General features: G+C 41.3%; 1 protein-coding gene across 5 annotated transcripts in view; it reads right to left on the bottom strand.

Moving 5' to 3' along the window:
• The window catches only part of FHOD3 (formin homology 2 domain containing 3), a 645457-nt gene that overhangs the window by 518114 nt on the left and 107220 nt on the right, over positions 1–20123 (bottom strand). The gene's annotated exons all lie outside the window — the stretch shown is intronic.

Consider the following 20123-nt stretch of genomic DNA (forward strand, 5'->3'; position numbering starts at 1 on the left):
AAGACTTAGGCATCTTGGTTCTCCCTAACCCCCACTTAAGGTACCTTAGTACAGAACTATGATTCTCAACAGCTGTAATCAACTGCTGCCTAAGTCAGAAAGCTCCAAAAGTCAACTTGTAAGTTCTTCAGATGCCTCAACTTCTGCTTCTAAGCCTGCCCAGAAGCACTTCAGTCTTGACACTGATGAAAAACTCAGTCTCGAAGCTCCATATCAGACTTCTCACAGGCTTTTTCTGGCCAGCAGAAAAAGCACAGGCAGGGGGCCCTTTTTATAAAGAGTTCAACACTCAAAGCAGTTCCCCATGGTTAAGAGATCTAATTCCCCCTTTTGCATGAGCAGATTCAAACTCACATTTTCCACCACCCTGGACAGTCTCTCAAGGCTGGAGGCTGCTATGGGCATTCCTACTTCCTCCTATTGAAACTGTTCTACTATACCTATTTATAGAAGTTTACTAATCATTCTTGTTATATTAATGACACAAATTTAAAATTATTCTTGTGGCTTCTCTTTAGTCCGCTATATTAAGAACAATAAAGACCTCTTATATTTCACCAAAAAAGTCACATTATTCAAAAAGGATTTGAGGTTCAAATTACTGACTAGACTATTTTTCTCAGTCTATTTACCACAAATCTAAAAACTATGAAGCAAAATGAACAACCAGACACAGGTAAGGGCTACATTTGAATGAGAATGGAAAACAGAGGGTTGATGATTAATAACATCCAAATTCTGACAAGCCTACACTTCTACGATGAATGCGACAATATTAGTTCAGGGTAATACAACAGGAGCTAAAATAGAAGCTAAAAAATAGGAGCTAAAAAAAACCCAAAAGCAAACATGCTTTCTTTGAAATAGTTAAACCTTTACATTTATTTCAAAGAAGTCATTAGACAATGAAGGCCAGATTCATGTCTCAGTATCTATTTCAACATAAGTCTGGAGCAAATGTATTGGAATCAATGAAGTTACACCTGGCTTAGATTAATGCACATTAAGTTCAAAATTTAGCTAATTTTCCTGAACTCTCAACACAGATTTCCATACATGCCTACTCTTTGCAGGGCAGATGGTACTATTCATTCATATCCCAGGAATATTTTTAAGCACTATTTAAAAGGGGGGGGGGGGAGGAGGAGGAACCTCCAAAAAAATCAAGCAATCACCTTGCTCTTTTCTTTTGATCATAAAAGATAATGTAAACTCTACTTAATTGCTGTACACCTGCTGGCCATATGTGTTCACTGTTCTGTATTTCATTACAGCACAATCACAAGGCAACTTAGCCACACTTTCTGACAAGGTACTTGCTCAAGGCACTAAAACAGAGTTATTTCCTATCAAATTATAACCTGTTTATTTTTCCACATCCACAAACCCAGTCTGCCAAATAAACCAAACTAACATCTTTTTACGTGGCCATTAAGGATTAGGAAGTGGTTTCAGCCTCCAAGAAATTGGAGTACCTTTTAATGGTTTTTCTTTGCTTTATTACTGATGAATGGATACAAATCTACATTTAATTTTTCTACCTTTTATTTTCATGCATCGCCCCCTTACACTAAGGAAGGGCCTAAGCCAGCTAACATGCCTGCCAAGAACCACATTCGCAAGAGCTTCATGGTCTGACTGCTAGGAGCAATGTCCCACCTTCTCATCAATAGTGTCAACAGCAAGCATTAGCAGACACTGCTTGATGGACTCATAAATAGTGCCTGGCAAGTACCCTGCCTTTGAAGTGTTAAATGCTTATGTAAATGGTAATCATGGCACTCATATGCACCTCCTGGCTTCAAAGGGGTGGGTATGGGACTCGATGAGATTGTGGAAATGAGCAACTTTCTATATCTTCTTCAATGATTCTTGTTTTCCTGGTCTTGTGAATGTGACATGAACCAGGGGACCATAATGCTAATTAAGCAAAAGAGAAACAGTTAATGCAAAGTTTGAAAAACCAAGGCAAAAAAAGAAAAGCTAATAAACAGTGAATAACATTTTTATTCTCCTAATGCACGTTTTTTACAACAATCTCATGGTGTTTCATATGCACATCAGAATGACACAGTAAATTTCCATTCCCATTTGACCAATAAGAGAGAGAACTCTATAGGCCAGACTCTCAACTGGTGTAAACTAGCATAGCTCCTCAAAGGTCAAAGAGCTACGCCAACTTCACTAGCAGATGATCTGATTTTAAGGGCACATCCAAATGAGCCTGCATGTCCAGGAGCACATGTTCCCCATGGGACAAATACCAGTGGCACATACTTGTGCTGCTGTTTTTTGTCTCAGGGCACACCCCTGCATACACACTTTGACATGTGACAGACTGACCTGAGTGGGGTAGGGGATGATGAGGCCAGCACCTGTGCTGACCCCAGAAGCCTTACCTGGGACTCTCAGGGTCTCCCCAGGAGACAAGTATTATACCCCCAAATAGCCAGTTAGGGCATGGATAAAAGTACTCAGACCTGTGAATCAGGTTAGATCACAGCAGATAGCTGTTACACCACCTCAGCACTACACACTGGGGAAGGAGGTAATAAGTTGCTTGCCTTTAGCAAACAGCTAACCCAAGTTGGATGCAGACAAACAAAATCTAAATCAGTGTAACTTATACCAACAGAATATTACTCATAATTCTTTGAAGGGTTATTCTCCACTAGACAGCAGTTACTTTAGTATAGGTTTGCATGATCCACTACTTTTGTATAAAGCAATTACACTGGAGTAAGCATAACAAGCTAAACCCTTCTACACCATATGAATTTAAAAGGCACACATACAACCATATAACCAATTGCAATTTGGGGCATTTACACGTGTTCTAGGATTCAGCTCTCTACATGCAAGTGTGCATATGACCCTGAGCAGGCTCCCGGTTCTAAACTCAGACCAAACAGCTGCCCACCCACCTAGAATCACCAAGGTATGCATGCAAGGCCAGGTGAGTCCTGAAATTTTATTTACAGAAAAAAACACTATGAGCAGGCCATGAGCATTGGAGAAGAATAACCTCCTATGTTTTAGGCCAGGGGTGTCCAACCTTTTTGAATGTGGGGCCGGATCACAAACTTTTTATCACCAAGTGGGCCGGCGAGCCATATTCAAAGACCTCACCGGAAGTGACATCACATCAGGAAGTGATGTCACGTGACCTTTGACACCAATGAAGTTGCAGGGAGTGACAATGAAATGGGTCTGCTCTGCACAGGAACTTATCCCGTGCCTCCATCCACCCCGGCCCAGCCCTGAGGCGCCCCCAGCTCCGCATGGGAACTAACCCCATGCCTGCATCCAGCCAGGCCCCAAGGCACCCAAAGGTCCACACAGCAACTTACCCCATGTCTTCGACCACCCCGGCCGGCCCCGAGGTGCCCCCAGTTCCGCAAGGGAACTTACCTCGTGCCCCCGTCCACCGCACATGCGGGCAGGGCGCAGGCCATGCTGCAGCTCCCCCGGCCATGTGCTGGGGGCAAGGGGCAGAGCCTGTCCCCAGCTTGTCCAATCAGGTGCGACTGGGGCAGCCCCGCTCCATGCAGCCCTCGGGGTAGCTGCGGCAGGACCCGGCTCACTGATGAGCCATGCCCCACAGGGGTAAGCAGCTCCCCTCCCCTCGCTGCCGACTGGGGCCCGGGGGCTGGCCCTGCCCGCCTCGCCACTGCCCCACCGCCACTGCCCCACCACCGCCGCCGTGGGCCAGATAAAATGGGTTGGCGGGCCACATGTTGGACAAGCCTGTTTTAGACTAATAGCCTCGTAGCTAGGCACTTGCTCAGGCAGTAGCCCACCCTAGTGGTGGCTTAAACCTGTGTATCTTGCTTCCCAGAAAAAATGTTTAACAAACAGCCTAAAGGCATTATCCAGGCACTTCTCCAGCACTCTTTTTGAAATTGGCCCCCTTGCACTTAACAGTGAATACATAAGATGGATAGGTAGCAGTGGGGAAGTTTCTACTGCACTGGGAACCGTGGTTCAAGATAGAATGTAGGGCTCCTTTCCATCCAGGGCAACAGCCATCTCAATGAGCCACACATATGATGGCTTGCTCACTTCCTCCTAGCTGTCCAGAGGGCCAGCTTCAGGAGAAGCATTGGAGAGGGTTCTAGATAGTGCCTAAGCTATGGGATGGTGTTTAGGAAGCAGGAGATGCCAGTTCAAACCCTAGGGAGGACTAGAATCTGAGTCTCCCACTCCCTAGGCAAATGCCCTTATTGCTAGGCTACTGGACTAAGACAGGTCTCTGGGAAAAAATAATTTCAAAAGATACATACAGAATCTGAAATGATACATAAATGCTGCCGAGGCGTCCACCACAAACACTTCAGTTACATACTACATATATATGCTATTTAAGCACATAAAATGAACTAAAACCTACCTTTTCATCTCAGGCACCTAACTGCCTTTGTACAAAAAAGCTCAGTTAGTGCATGCATGTCAATTATTCCATGCACATAAAAGTAAATACACAATTATGTCTGCATACAATTTTAAAACCTGGCCTTAAGTGACTGCTCAAGGTCACTTAACAAGCCAATGGAAGAAACAGGAACAGAATGGTCTTTTAGTCCAAACCACAAAATTGTATTCCCTCCCAGACAGAACAAGTTCTCTCTCATAATAAATACTCAGGCTGGACTTAATACAATGGAAGTGAAGTAGAACAAAAAAAGAAACTGAAAGAAAAGTACATCATGTACCTAAATCATATGCAGAAGGATTGTACACATCAGCAAAAAATATATGGATAATGTACTGGGAAGCTATTGTTCTGCCACTATAATTCACCTTCAATGAAGGCAAAGCTAAAAACCTGAAAGACACCATTTCAGTAGCTCCATTCACCACTGCCCCCTCCAGTTGTGCCAGATAGAGGTGTCAAACTCATCTAGCTCCGCAGGCCAGATGAAAATTGCTCGGCCAGTCTGTGGGCCAGATCAGAACTGACCTCGTATAGCAGGCAGGCTCTGTGGCACTGGTCCAGCTTGTGCACTGCATGCAACAAGTGCTGCACGCAGCACAGGGAGTCAGCACAGGACACATGCTGCAAGTAGCACCCCTGTATGCAGTGGCTCCAGAGCAGTGCAGTCCAGATCAGCCCCAGAGCCAGTGTGCAAAGCCAGTCTGGTGTGGATACCATTTCATATACAGCACATGTCCTGCACCTGCATGCTGTGCTGTGTGCAGCAGTATGGTTCATGCCTACAGCAAAGAGTGCAAGATCAATCCAGAGACTCACGAGCTGGAGCATATGGCTCCATGAGCCAGTTCCATCCTGTGGACAATATGTTTAACACCCGTGTAGTACTGTTTTGGTTCATTCATTTACAGCAGTGCAAACAGGGTGTGAAGTGTTATCATTCAGAATTGTTAGAATAACTTAGACCAACAGCATACCTCCCACTGGCTACACAATTCACACCCGCAGCAAGACTTGCTCAAGAAAGAAAAGATTCCTCAACTCCATTCAATAAGAAGATAATTGAATGAACAAGTAAAACAAATTGTGTTCCACTCAGCATTAGTTTCCAAAGCAATTAATGACATTTGGTGCACTGGTATGAGAGGGGAACACATTACACAAAGCAGCTGTTCCCTAATTCTGACTCCTCCTCGGCTTTGGCTGGCCACTCACCTTTCTTGATTGACGCCAAGAGTGGTAGGTATCTGGAAGAAAGGAGCTGATGGTCACTAGACCATAATGTGGAATGGTATATTGGAGAACAACCTTTTCAGACATATGTTACATTTCCCTCTACACTGAATGAAGGATAGAAATACATAGCTTTGAGATACAGTCCATAAGTAACTCATTACCACAATACTGAATCGGTAGGCCCAGCCTGCATACACTGGTGGAACAATGTTGGTAAGCAGGTATCCTGGTTTGCTCTGATAAAAAAAAAATCCCCAATTTTTGGGTTAAAAGAAGTAACCCCAAATCCCTATTTTTCTTTGATTAAAATGAAACACCACTAATGCACAGATAGATATTTTTCTTTCTATTCTTCTAGCTAGCTAGCTATATAATGATATTTTATTTTGATCATGGAAAAATGCGGATTCTGGGTTACTTTTTTTAACCTGAAAATTGGGGATTTTTATTTTTTATTAGAGAAAACCAGGATCCCTGTTGGTAAATTACCATAGTGCAGTTACACCATACAAGCTGTATTTGCTAGTTATACCACAGCAACTTAATCAATTAACATGCCAAGCCTCTAAGAAGCTGCTGTGTTTTACATGAGCAATACACCCTCTAAGACAATAATGAAGTGAACGCTTCCTCACACAAGATACTAGGGTTGGACTAGATGACCTCCTGAGATCCCTCCCAATCCTAATTTTCTATGATTCCATGATACTGCAAAATGCCAGGTCAGAAATACATACAAACATATTACTGATTTTTTATTAAATAGACCAAAAGTGAAACAAGCATTCAGACTAGTAATTCTCTGCCCATTTTCTGGTTTCTACCATATACACATTATTTCAGATACACTGAACAAGATGGCTGCCAGAAAGAACAGCATATTTCCAAACTGAGATTTGTAATGGTGATTTGACCCTGAATAGAGAATAAATTAGCAACAACAAAACCAAGAGAAATAAGGCTTCTAAGCAGAAAAACTTAAAAGTTCCCTAACTCCAGCAGTACAGGCTTTTGACTCTAAAAGTGACAGTATCACATTCAGGAATTCTCCCAGTTGAAAATGTTGGTAAAAGAGTAATGCGATACACTGAGAGTCTATTGAGATTGTTTTGTTAACTTGGGTAATGTTCTCAAAAGATATCATTTCATCTGGGAAGTTTTGGATTGCAAAAACCTTTTGGAGCACACACCTGTCATCTAGGATCCTACTAGTCCCATCTGTCCATGAAAGATGTAACACAGCATGGGTATCAGACACAGAAAACTTGAGAGGGAAACAGAAGGGCAGGTAAAAGACCTTTATTTCATGCTGTATTTTCTTTTAAGTGAAATTAGTTACAGTATGTAGGTCTTTTTGGAATCACTGTTTAATATAGCAATCTCATCATTATAGAAACTAACCCTCTCTATACAAATATCACTGGAAGAAAAAAAATTCCCAAACCATGTTTTTTGCAAAATAACCACTCTCAAAGCCTGGCAAAGAGTGGGATTCCTTCTGTAAACCTGCTGCCAACACAAACTGGCATCCTGGATCACAGTTACACAAAGATAAAGGTGAAAGTAAAAGACACTAATTAGCATGTTATAATTTAGGGCACAGATTCTGCAGTATCATCGATGCACAGGGATTCAATTCTGCTTAGCAAAATACTGGAGTCAACCACAAAAGACCAAGGTGAAGACAGCGGAGTTACCCCAGTAACAAACAGCCTATGAGAAAAGAGAATCAGGACCACTGCTTTAAACTTCATGCTCACATGAGAAAAGGTAATGATCTCCCACCCCAACTGCCACTGAGCCTTCCCCCCTTCTTTCCCCCCTTGTTTTTCCCCATTAGACTGCAAAAACTTAAGGAGTTAGAAAACATAAATAATTTTCCTCTTTTGTATTCTGTACAGCAAACAACAAATCCCAGACATTAAAACAAATGTAATTAGACAAATACATTCTTGCATGTACTATGCATTTTTCCAGTTTGTTCATTCCCCAGGAAGGGGTTTAGGCGAGACATTCCTACAAAAATTGCTTGTATGTCTTTTGTGTTTAGATTGTTTACGTTCTCTCCTGAGGCTTAAGGGGAGGTCAGGCTCCATGATTATTACTCCTCGTGCCTGTTTGTAATAATGCCTTGCACCACAAGGTACTAACAGCTGCTTAAAGGGACATGCCAACTCTGATGGAGATAGCAGTCCTTACATAAAAACACAGGATTAAATCCTATAGTTCTTACCAAGAAAATTCCCACTAAAGTCTCTTCTACTATTGACCAAATAAATATTGGGATTAAGCAGCTGTGGATTGGGTATATTAAAACCAAGTAATAAAACAGTCACATGACAAATGTAATAATAGCAACACAGGGCAAAATGGAAAGGCACAGACCCATGCAGATGCCACCTGGCAATGCACCACTCTGGGGGGAACTCTGGAAGGCACAGTGAATACATCAGTGATTCTCTGATCACTGGGGTGCTGCCAGATCCTTTCAAGAGTGCCACGAGGTGTGAGGTATAAAGATATAAGCAGATAAGCAAGGCTCAGGCTCATACCTGCCTGAACAACCCCCCACCACTACTGCCCAGCCCCTCTGCAAGGAGGTAAGCATTGTAATATATAACTTAGTTTTTTTAATTGGGTGCCACTCAATTTGCAAAGTTATGGAGGGGTATCTCGCTTCTAATGAGGGGTGCCTCAAGTCCAATAAGTTGCAAATCACTGAATAAGCTCCTCAGTTTGCTTCATGGCATGTGGTGTGGGATGTTCCAACATGGGTATGTTTGAAGAAAGGTTTTCAAATCACAGCTCTTAGCAGAATCAAGTGTGCTGCCATCTAGACCTGGTCACCTGTACTAAATAATTCAGTGGTGGCCCTGGCACTTGTTCCTTCCTCATTCTTGGCCAAACAGGGACATCAGCTCCAAAGAAAAACAGCTTGAAACCCTCTGGGTCAAACCGCAGGGGGAAACTGCTAAACTCCTAAATGACTACTTCGCTTTGGTATTCCACCAGGTCAAGGGAAAAATCATGCCAGATAGGGCACAGAATGGGCATAGTGGGAACGACCACCTTCCTACTATTGATGTTGAACTGGTGCATGATCAATTTAAAAAATGTAGACATATATAAGCCAGGAGGACCAGATGAACTTCAGAGGGTGCTGAAAGACCTGGTTGTAGTCATCACGGAACCCCTGGTGAAACTCTTCCAAAACTCGTGGCACTCCAGAGACTGAGGACTAGAAGAGAGCCAATGGCATGCCCACCTTCAAGAAGAGGAGGAGAGAAGACCTGGGTAACTATAGGCCAATTAGCCTAACTTCTATCCCAGAGAAAATCCTGGAAAAATTCATTAAGGAGTCTATGTGCAACACACTTGCAGAAGGTAGGATTCTAAATGACAGCCAGCATGGCTTCGTCGCAGGTAGTACTCGTCTTACCAACCTCATCCCCTTTTACAATCAGGTAACTCGCAGGTGGGTAGGAAGTTGGCTGCAAGGTAGGGCCTAGAGAGTTCTAATGAGCGGCTCCGTCTCATCCTGATGATAAGTGGTCAGTGGTGTCCCTCAGGGGTCAGTGCTTGGTCCAGTTCTTTTCAACATCTTTATCAATGATTTGGGTGTGGGGGTGAAGAGTTCACTGGCCAAGTTCACGAACGACACCAAGTTATGGGGAAGCGTGGTCACTCTTGAAGATAGGCTGCAGATACAGGTGGACCTAGACAGGCTAGCAAGCTGGGTGGATCGGAACCAGATGAAGTTCAACATTGAGAAATGTAAAGTGCTCCACCTGGGGACAAACAATCCCCAACATACCTACAGGCTCGGCAGTGCCAAACTGACCAGTACCACAACTGAAAGGGACCTGGGGTAATAACAGACCACAGTATGAATGAGTCAGCATTGCAACGCTGAAGCCAGCAGGGCAAATAATACTCTGGCATGCATCAATCAATGCATCTCAAGCAAAACCAAGGAAATTATTCTTCCACTTTACTCAGCATTGGTGAGACTGCAGCTGAAGTACTGCATCCAGTTCTGGGCACCGCACTTCAACAAGGACATAGTAAAGCTTGACAGAGTCCAGAGAAGAGCCACCTGTCCGATCAGAGACTTGCATGGCAAGCCAAAGGAAGAAAGGCTGAGGGACCTGGGACTCTTCAGCCTAAAAAAGAGAAGGCTGAGAGGGGACTTAGTAGCAGCTTACTGCTACCTCAGGGAAATACATCAGAGGCTCAGCAAAACTGTTCACCAGGGCACCCTTGGGGAAAGCCAGGAGTAATGGCCACAAACTCCTGGAAGACCATTTGAGGCTTAACACTAGGAAAAACTTCTTCACAGTTAGGGTGTCCATACCGTGGAACAGGCTCCCTCCAGAGTTAGTGCAATCACCTACCCTGAAATCTTCAAGAGGAGACTGGACAGTCACCTCCCTGGGGTTAACTGACCCCAGTTGTCTTTCCTACTTAGTGCAGTGGGCTGGACCCAATGATCTTGCAAGGTCCCTTCCAGCCCTTACAATCTATGAATCTATTCCAGAGACATGGCTAGGATACAAAGGACTCAGGGATGAAAAAACTGAAAATGCACCTGTCCTTTGGAGGAGGAAGTGAAGAGGTACTGAAGCTCCATCTTAAAGGATACAGGCTCATGAGCTCTAAAGGAGTTTGAATAATCTGGAAACTGATAGACATTCCAGTGAACAGTCTCTGAAACAAATCCTTCTATTAAGTGTTTTAATCAAGGCATTTTGGAGAGACTCTCTTCAGGCAAACTTAACCATATTTACTTTAGTTTGTTGTGTTTCATGAATTCTGCATCATGCGCATTAGCCCAACACCCAAGGAAGAGTTACAGGACCTTCCCTATATATCTGATACAGCTACAAGGAACCAAATGACTCTCAAGCACATTATAATTCACAAGAGAGAGAAAGAGATATGGAAAAGCAATGACACCTGGCTGTCGTCTTACTGGGATCATCATCATCCTCATCTTCTTAGAACAGTTCATCTGTCCCTCAAATCCTGGTAAAATAAGCTCTGCTTGTCACAGAAGGACTGAGATAAACCTAGGCACAGGGCAGTGATGAGACTGACCTTTTAGATTTCTCCTGCACCTGACCAGACCAGAAGCCTTCCATGCTCTGAACTGACCAAGCTTCACAAAAACATTTCTTGATGCTAAGCAGGCTTTACAATGAGCCTAAATTTAGGAAGGAACAAGGAAATTATCCAGTATGTATCCTTTCCTTCCCAATGTATCATCAACTTAATTTGATATGCCAGTTTTAGACCAGACAAAATTACAATGCACTTTTACTGTTGAAGTATACTACACTTCTTGTCAACAGAGTAGGGTGGGAATGAGTGGGAATAATAGTTTGTAAGCAAAAATGTATCTACAGGGTCTAATAGGAAACACCAGTGACAATATTTAGTGTCTTAAAGTAACTTGGATAAGGGTTTTTACTTGTACCAGATTCAACCTAAAGTCTTAAAAAACACTACATAAACTGATGTGGTTTATAAGTTCCAGCTTCCTTTGCACACGAGGCATCACACCACTAATCCACAGCTTATTCTGTAGCTTCTGCTTGAGTTTAGTTTTAAGAGGTGTTTTTATCAGCAGCTAATTATTTTTATTAGATTTATTAGGTTAAAGGTAAAAGGGACAATCTTAGTTTTAACAACAGTATGTAACCAATGTCTAAATGCACAAAAAATGGTATAGTCAAATACCAACTAAAAATCTCAAAAGCAGGGAAATATTTAGTGAAGGGAAGTTTCCCTTATCCCTTGTGTTGCTTAGAACATCACTGATAACACATTCCAACATTCCATATGTCTCCCACTTGAACTTCCAACAGATGCATCCAGCAATACATGTTTCAGCTTCATCAAACTCGCACTCTAGTGCAAAACTTGAATGGGCACTCCAGGCACTCTCTTAACAATCAGATGGGTTGATGTGATTACATATATTCTGTACATCTGAAAAGTTATTGTGCCTTGCCACTGTTGAGGTTGCCATTGGTTTTTGTTTGTTTGAAGGGGGGGTGGGGGGTGGGAGAATTGTTCTACAGTGCAAGTTTCCCCCAGACTAAATTTAATTATTTAATTGCTAAATGTCTCTTATGATATGACACCATCATTTCTAAATATGGCTAATTGTCTTTTTGTGCAGTTCTTTGATCTCATACACCCACCCACATACACACACAGTCCATATATATGTGAGATCGTGGGCCTGGACACACAACATGGTCAAGTTTGTGTAACCTGCCTTTTATAACAGTGAAAAGAAAGAAATGGACAAATGAAATATAGGCTTATACCATTGTAACTTGAATCTGGTGTAGAATTACCTATGCAAAAAATCATGGGGAAAACTACACTAGTACTAATTAACCTGGTTTAGGTCTTGTGCATCTGTACACATCCTAGGGTTGCTTAATTCAAACAGCCTATTACCAGCTCCCCAGGCACACAATGGCGAGGCAAGGCATTGTAGTACTAACTACTGGAATCGTTACCGTGGAAAACCTGGTCCTCTCTCCATTCCAAACATGGTACAACTTGCATCAAAGTAAAAAGACTTGAGTGATACTATTGTTAGCATGTCATGCGTTCTACAACTACAAATGCCAGACACGAGAAAGGATGGAAAAAAAGAAAAAAGGACTACCAATGCCTGTGATCACACTGGCAATGAACATTTTAGCAGTGTGTAATCTAATATTAGTATAACACCATATATAGAAGTAGTAAAGTCAAAAGTTCACTGTAACCTAAAAGCCCATCGGGCCAGTGTGGTTAAGGCACACCAGTTTCTACAGCCAATGACATCCAAAGGAGAGATGTAGCTAGCAATCATGTTTGGCCACCTCTCACACCCTATCCTAGTTGACCACGGACATCTGGGTTGACTGGGTACAGCCCTAAACATGCATCCAAAACAAGACTCAAACTCACAACTCCAAAGCAGTAGCAAGAGTCAATCATACACCAACACAAGTAGAAATACCAGACTGGAAAATAAAAAGGAGATATTTTCAGACAGCTGAGTATTTGGGTTTTAAAGACTGTGTTTCCTTTGAAAAATGTAACAAACTTAAAAGAAACCGGAATTCAAATTTCTCTAACATGTTTTTATAGTATTGCATTTACCAAACTTACAGAAATGGCACCACTATACTATGAATTGATTAATGCAACAATGTCAATTCTGAGTCATCAGAAACTCAGCTTTCAGATACAGGCTCTATCCACGAGAACAATAATACAATATTCTGGCACAGGGAAACCAGCAGGAGACAGGAGAGAGCACGGACTAGGTTTTACTATTACAAACAACTTACTATTTTTTTTCTGTGAAAGCCACACTGTTGTAACTATTCAACTCATGACGCTCAGTGTTCATACACAGAACGGCTTCATCACGTTTAGTGTGACTTCGCTTAGGACCTACTCTTCAAGCTAGTGACAAAGACAAGAATATTTTTTTTTACCAACAACTTAAAGAAAAGACAAATTAGACCATTATACTACCTGGCAACTTTAATGCAAGAGTTGGATGTAGTTTTAAGAACTGGCTTGGTATCCTGAGCAAACATGGAATTGGTAACATGAATGAAAGTGGCCAGCAAGTGTTAGAACTTTGTGCAAATCAAAATCTGTTAACAACACCAACTTCATTGAGAAAATAACAAGACAGACATTGTGGAAACTTCCAAGATCAGGGCACTGGCACCAACTGGATCTAGTACTGACCAGGCATAACCACGTGAAAGAAATCCTGCATATGAGATCTTACTACAGTGCTGCCTGTGACACTGACACAGTCTGCTGCAGAGTCAGAATCAAATGTCAAAAAATATCCACTGTAGAAAACTTCCAGTTGTCCTCAGATAAACATCAGCTAAGCTAAAGACATAGAAAAATACAGACAATTCGATGAAGAAGTTGTACAAAAGAGACTGTGACAACTATAGTGGTATCTCCCTGTTGAACACCATCAGAAAGACTAACTCATATCATGCTTCCTAGGCCACAATCTCTTAGTGAAGGAACCTATCCTGAAAGTCAGTGCAGTTTTCACTCAGGATGCTCCACCACTGATATGATATTTTCAGTCAAGCAACTGCAAGAGAAGTGTAGAAAAAAACAAATAACACTGTACATAGCCAGGGAAGATTGTGTGGGTAAATCCGATATCTTTTATTAGACCAACTCAAATAACTGGAAACATTCTTCTTAGCAAGCTTTCAGGTACAAACACCCTTCATCAGGCTAAGGAAGGGTCTGCAGGTGGTCTGTGCTCTTCCTGGATGCAGTAGTAAAGCAGCCAGAGGCCAGTATGTATGCAAGAAATGTAGTCAGTTAAAATGTAAATTGAGGTGGTCAGTAGATGAGAGACAGGTAGGTGGGGGTGGTAAGGGGGAATGAATGTAGCTGTAGTCAAAAGATGAGACACAGAAGGGTGGTGGGGAAGGGAATAGGAGTAGCTGGTAAAAAGTGGAGGGTTTACCTGGGGAGTCGGATGTTAGACAGGTTCTAATGTGTCATAAATCCAATGTCTATATTTAGTTCATGATTTTTTGTGTCCGGTAGACTGACGAAGTGAAGTTCAAAGGCTTGTCTGTGAAAGGTATTTTGTAAATTCCCTTTGAGGATTAGAACTGAGAGACTGGGGAGAGAGTGGTTTTCTTGTGAGAAATGTGCCCCCACAGGTAATTGGGTATTCTTGTCTTGGATAGATTTTTGGTGTGCGTTCATTCTGGTGAGGAGTTGTTGTTTCATTTCTTGGCAATTCTGCTTGCCATAACTCAAACTGAGAAATTACACAAATGTGCCTCAATTTTCCTTATGTAATAAAGGATTAAGTGACAAGGTATGGAACCCCAATGACACACCAACCTCTTTCACAGTGTCTGTTTCACAGCATCTCCTAGGTGCTTATCATTGTTTTGCTGATTTAATCTAACAAGTTTGGCAGAGCAAAATTTAAAATAGTCCTAGCTGTCAGGTTTCAGTAAACAAATCTGAATCAAATACATTTATTGTGGTATGTATTCTGCATATGAAACATGTTCAGACCCAGGCAAGAGACTGGACACTCAGCTCTATTCTAAACATAATGCCAATTCATTTGAGGGTATTTAATATAAATATAACCTTTTTTATTCACCATCTAGGGCTTGGTAGAGTTCTAGTTAACTGTAAAGTAAAATGAGTTTGTTGGTCTTAATCTAGTCCCAGAAGCCACAAACTGACTTTTCTTTTGGCAACAGAAACTCTACTTTGTAAGTGGAAAGAATTAAAAAGGAATTTATATGAAGTATAGTTTAGTTATTGGCAAAAAGAGAAGGTTATGAAAAGCTGTATTTTTTTTTTTTACAGTGTAAGTATTTCTACATTTAATTAAATATAGGATGCCTTTCTGTAAATTTCTTGAAGTGTAAATATGAACTAAAATGGAGCTACTTAGTCATATTTACTGCATGGCCAGGTATTGTAATGGTTTTTACAGAGGTCAATATTATACACTGACACTTCTGCAGTTACCCTACCAGATTTTGAAGAGCTTACATCTCATTTATTATAGAAAATAAATGTAGTTTTATGAGAAATAAAACGCAGTGTCATCACAGATAGTCTGCAGGGCACAAATCAATTTGGATACATGCATCAAACCTCTCTACCGCCTAGTTTTTAAATCACGGAGATTACAGCCCCCAGCCATCTGAAAAAGGGGTTCTGCTGTTTCCCTACCCATACTGCGGAGGCACCCCAAGTTGATTCCCAGTTTGCATGGGCAGATCCCAGATTTATTGAAGGTGTGTGCAGCACAGCTCTCCTCAGACCATGGGGGGATGGAGGCAAGGTGTAGCAAGAGCCCCTGGGTCGCTGGACACAGGGGAGCCAGAAAGGGAGAAGGCACATGAAGAGGGGGCCTGCCCACTGCCACTGCTGTTGCCCTGAGCTGAGCCAGACATGGGGCAGACCCAAGAACTGATCCGGTTCTGCTCCAGCCAGGGCCTGTAGGGAGCAGCTGTGCAGTGAGCCAGGCTCAGCCAGGGACAGCACTGGCAGCAAATTGGTTCTTTTTTCCAGCACCTGCTCCCCTTAGCTGGCCATCCCCACCCAAGTGTCCCCTGCTGACTAGGAGCAGATGCTGAAAGGAAGAACCTGTGTGCGACTGATGCCGTGGTCCTGGCCAAGCCTGACATCTTGCTCACCTGTTTCCTGTAGCCTGCAGCTGGAGTGGGGAAGGAACAGCTCTGGGACCCTCCCACCCCTTCCCTGCATTAGCTGGGGACAAACAGTAGCAACAGTGTGGGATGGGTTCCTATTTCCAATGCTTACTCCTGGCCAGTGAAGAACATAGGGGAACAGGAGGAAGCAAATGCAGGAAGAAGAAACCCATCCACTGCACATCAGTCCCCTGCCAAACCTGGCCCTCCTTGAGATAGGAGCAGTTTTAGGACTTCCCCTGAGCCCAGGTCAGCTGGGAACATCCGCAGGAGTGGAAGGATGGTGCACCCTCCTGGAACTGTCTCTGCCAGCTTAATATTATGGACCACCAAAGGGGTTGTGATACATAAAAGGTTGTGAACCAATGCCATGAACTTCAAGAGTGTAGCAGTGGCCTACATTATCTTTGACTGGCCTACATTATTCTACTCCTTTGTGGTCAGTGGAGCTCTCCTGCTTTCCAACAGCTGAAAATCTGACCCACTCAGCTTGCTTTAGTCACAATTCCTCTCAGACCACAAACTAATATGCTTCACATTCAAAGTGCATTCTAACTTAATAATCAAACATAAAGCCTGTAAAAGCCAAGGAAAGGACTCCATCAATCTCCACGAAAGTAAGACTTTAAAATAAAGCCAGTAATGATAGCTCATCCTAGGAAAAGACAACGCTTACAAAATGACAGTCTCTACCCTGGTTTCAGTTATAAATAAATACTTTTTAAACAGCTAATTAAAAACTAATATTTGTTTTTGAATATTTGTATAGTTAATAGGAAGAATACATTGTTTTTATATGAAGAGGGATATAATTTATTCACAGGAGTAAACACTACAGCTCATTAGTAAATATTTACAGAAGCACACACTCGCTTACCTGTTATAAGCAGTATATATATGACTACTCAGTTTTAAAATAATTTTCATCCAGCTTGCATACTGCAAAGTTTGAAATGACATCAGAATTGGGATGCCAGTTGTTCAGATGTGACATCACAATTACTGAAAGCACAAAACATTCTGAATTAATATTTACCTGCCCTCTCAAGGATGATACGAAATTTCATTCATTAAAGTTTGAAAAAACAAGATGGAAGGTAGTATAAAAGTGTAACATTAACACTTCTTTGTGTTTTGTTTTGTATTTTAAGCTCCAAAGAGGCTAATGTGTAATTACAGGCACTACAAAAACAAAACCAACCAATCTTCAGTGGGATTTGTTTTTGTTTTTTTTAATTCCATGTTACAGTGTCTTACACATGAAAAAATAGCTAGAACAAGTTTACCACTAGGGAAAAGCCAGTGTCATAACACCCATTTCTCTATTTTAACATTTAATTTTGTAGGGACAGCTAAACAAAACCGGCTATAAACACAGCTATAAACTTTGTTTAGAGCTCAATCACATTTGCTAATTGTCAAAGGAAATTTTTTTTTAACCCACTATTATAAATCGTAACAAGAGAAAAAGAAATCAATCTAGAAATCCAGAATTAGCAAAAAGCTAAAAACAAAAAGAGTCAGAATACTGATAACCTGATTCAGAGGATTCCTGTTAACTTCTGTTGTACTTTCACAAGAGAGCTAGGGTAAGCTTTCAAATGCTCAGTCAAAGTTTCAGCCCAGTACTCTCTATAGATGTCCTCTCAAAATTGGAACAAGACCTCTTGAAACAGGATCTATATAGTACAGGCGACTCCTAATCAAGGCTTTGATTTCTGTGATCCACGATTTCTTATTACTTTACTGAAGTTGAAATCTTAGGGCATTATAAAGATTATGATTTTTATTGTATTTCCCAAGATAACTACCGGCAATTTCACCATTTTGTTTTAAGATTCTCCCTAAGCTAATATAAATCTGACTTGAGAAAAAACTTGAGAATTTTAAATCAGAAGGATTATTCTCAACAAAGGTGCTGGGGAGAGGTGGAGTGGCGTCAAAAATGGTACTCCATAATGCATTGTTCCTTTGGTGAGTAACAACAGATTATGAGGAAGCACTGTGGTTAATCCAGAGAAGTAGATTGCCTGCAAATTTGCACCAAAGATATCTCATCCAACTGAACTGGAAAAATCAAACAGCAGAAAGAAAAGGAGATACTGTTTTAAAGTAAAATCATTAGTCACTTACACTGATTTATATTCTGCAGCAATCTAATCTGGAAACCACTGGATTTAGAGCATCTGTGTTTCACAGCCTAGGTAAAGTAAATTTAAACAATCCTGAAAAGCTCAAAAAGGTATTTTTCTTGTAGCTCTTTGTAACCATTTCATGTTTCACACAAATTAAAAAAGGATCTGAATCAGATATCTCCAATCACATCTGGAAACAGCCCCAAGATACTGCGTGTGCTGTGCTAACTAGTACTCAAATTACGCGATTTAAAAGAAATGGCTGAAGAGCTCCTCAAACCCTGGCATTCCTTTCTCATCTTTCCTTTTGTACGATCTCAGTTTACATCTAATAAACATGTAATTTATTATCTTCATTTAAACCATGCCTTTTGCTAAGATATGGCAGGAACCATGGCGTATATCATGACTGCAAATCAATAATGGGCAATCCCCCTCTGCATCATGATTGCAACCAATTAAGAGTGGAATTTGTCATCTTTTCCCTTGCCACTAGGTTGAGAAGATATTTAATAAAGCATTCTCAGCTCACCTCTCTTGCTGTTCTGTTACCATCAGCATATGAACTTAAACCACAGCACTTCCGACAAATTCTCAAGGCACCTCTTTTGTTCCCTTTAAATTAAATCCGAATTGGTTGCACGTTTTACTGAGCTGATAATACTCTCCACATGTTCTGTCTTTCAAACTCAAAATGTTTTCTATTAGATATGTCCAACACTGAACAGAAATCTGTAAAATGTCCCTCAAAGAACCAAAAGAACCTCTTTGCTCTGAGCCCTTCATTGGGCCAGTAAATCACAATTTACAGAACTAAATAAGGGACTTTTTATGACATTCATGTTTTTCTGCATATTTTGAAGGTTCCATTACAATTAATACAAGGTGTAGTTTCTCTGAATACCATTTACTAAACTAAGAAACAATTTAGAGAACAGTTTCTGAACATCAGCAGGAAGTGCTTCATAGAGTCTGCAACTACTTTAGATCAACTGTCAGTGCAGTGTAAACTGATAAATGCCAAACACACCAACAGTTAGAGAATTTTAATGCAGCAAGGATAACCATGCAGAAGAAAGAAAATACTAACAGTATAGTTTAATGCAGGACCTTAACTCATCCCTGTTAAGAGTGGGAGATCCATTCTTATATTACATGCTCTCACACTACATTTTCATGCTTTAATATACTTGTGTAACTTTATGTAACACCTTTTTCATTATTGTTTATCTACAGTGATTTCTTTGTTGGATGGTACCAAATATCATTATGGAACCGGGGCTCAGTTTTATCCTAATCCTTGAGCAGAACTGGGAAGGCCTTATGGCTTGGGAATTCCAGGGACAATTCTCCAAGGTTCTGAACCATTTTCACAAAAATAATTAGCAATGCTATAGCTCAGTACCCTCCTTAAACCTCTAATCATTTAGAGTTTCCCCACAGGCATCATGATACAGATGAGTGTCATAGAGGGATTTATGGACCTATCTGGGGGTGGATATACCATGAGTAAGAATAAGCCACATAGAAAATTTGAATGTGTTCTTAGGAGTAAGGGCAGGATTGGAAGTAAACTGCTCATATGGCACAATGGTGGCAAAGGTCAAGACAATGGAATTTTCAAAAAACTGAACAATTTACAAAATGGAAATTGTCATGAAATTGCTGCTACTCCTGCTACAACGTATTCCCTGACCTAAAGGGGTGCTCTGACATTAAATTACTTAATGTTTATAAAGTTCCAAATAAACATAAAGAATGATTATATTTATTCCATAGGCAAAGAAAAGCAATACTTTCATATAATTGAAAGTGATTATTTCAAAAGAGGAAAGGAACTCGACATTTGTACAAAAGAATCTGCATTAATTTTAAGCTTCTTGACATTTTCATAGATTCATAGATTGTAAGGCTGGAGGGAACCTAGGAAGATCCTTGGGTCCAGCCGCCTGCACCAAGCAAGAAAGATAACTGGGGGTTATCTTATCACCTACCCTGGAAATCTTCAAGAGGAGACTAGACAGTCACCTTGCTGGGGTCACCTGACCCCCAGTTATCTTTCCTGCT

The sequence above is a fragment of the Alligator mississippiensis genome, chromosome 5 (genome assembly GCF_030867095.1).
Source record: "Alligator mississippiensis isolate rAllMis1 chromosome 5, rAllMis1, whole genome shotgun sequence".
Taxonomy (NCBI): Eukaryota; Metazoa; Chordata; order Crocodylia; family Alligatoridae; genus Alligator; species Alligator mississippiensis.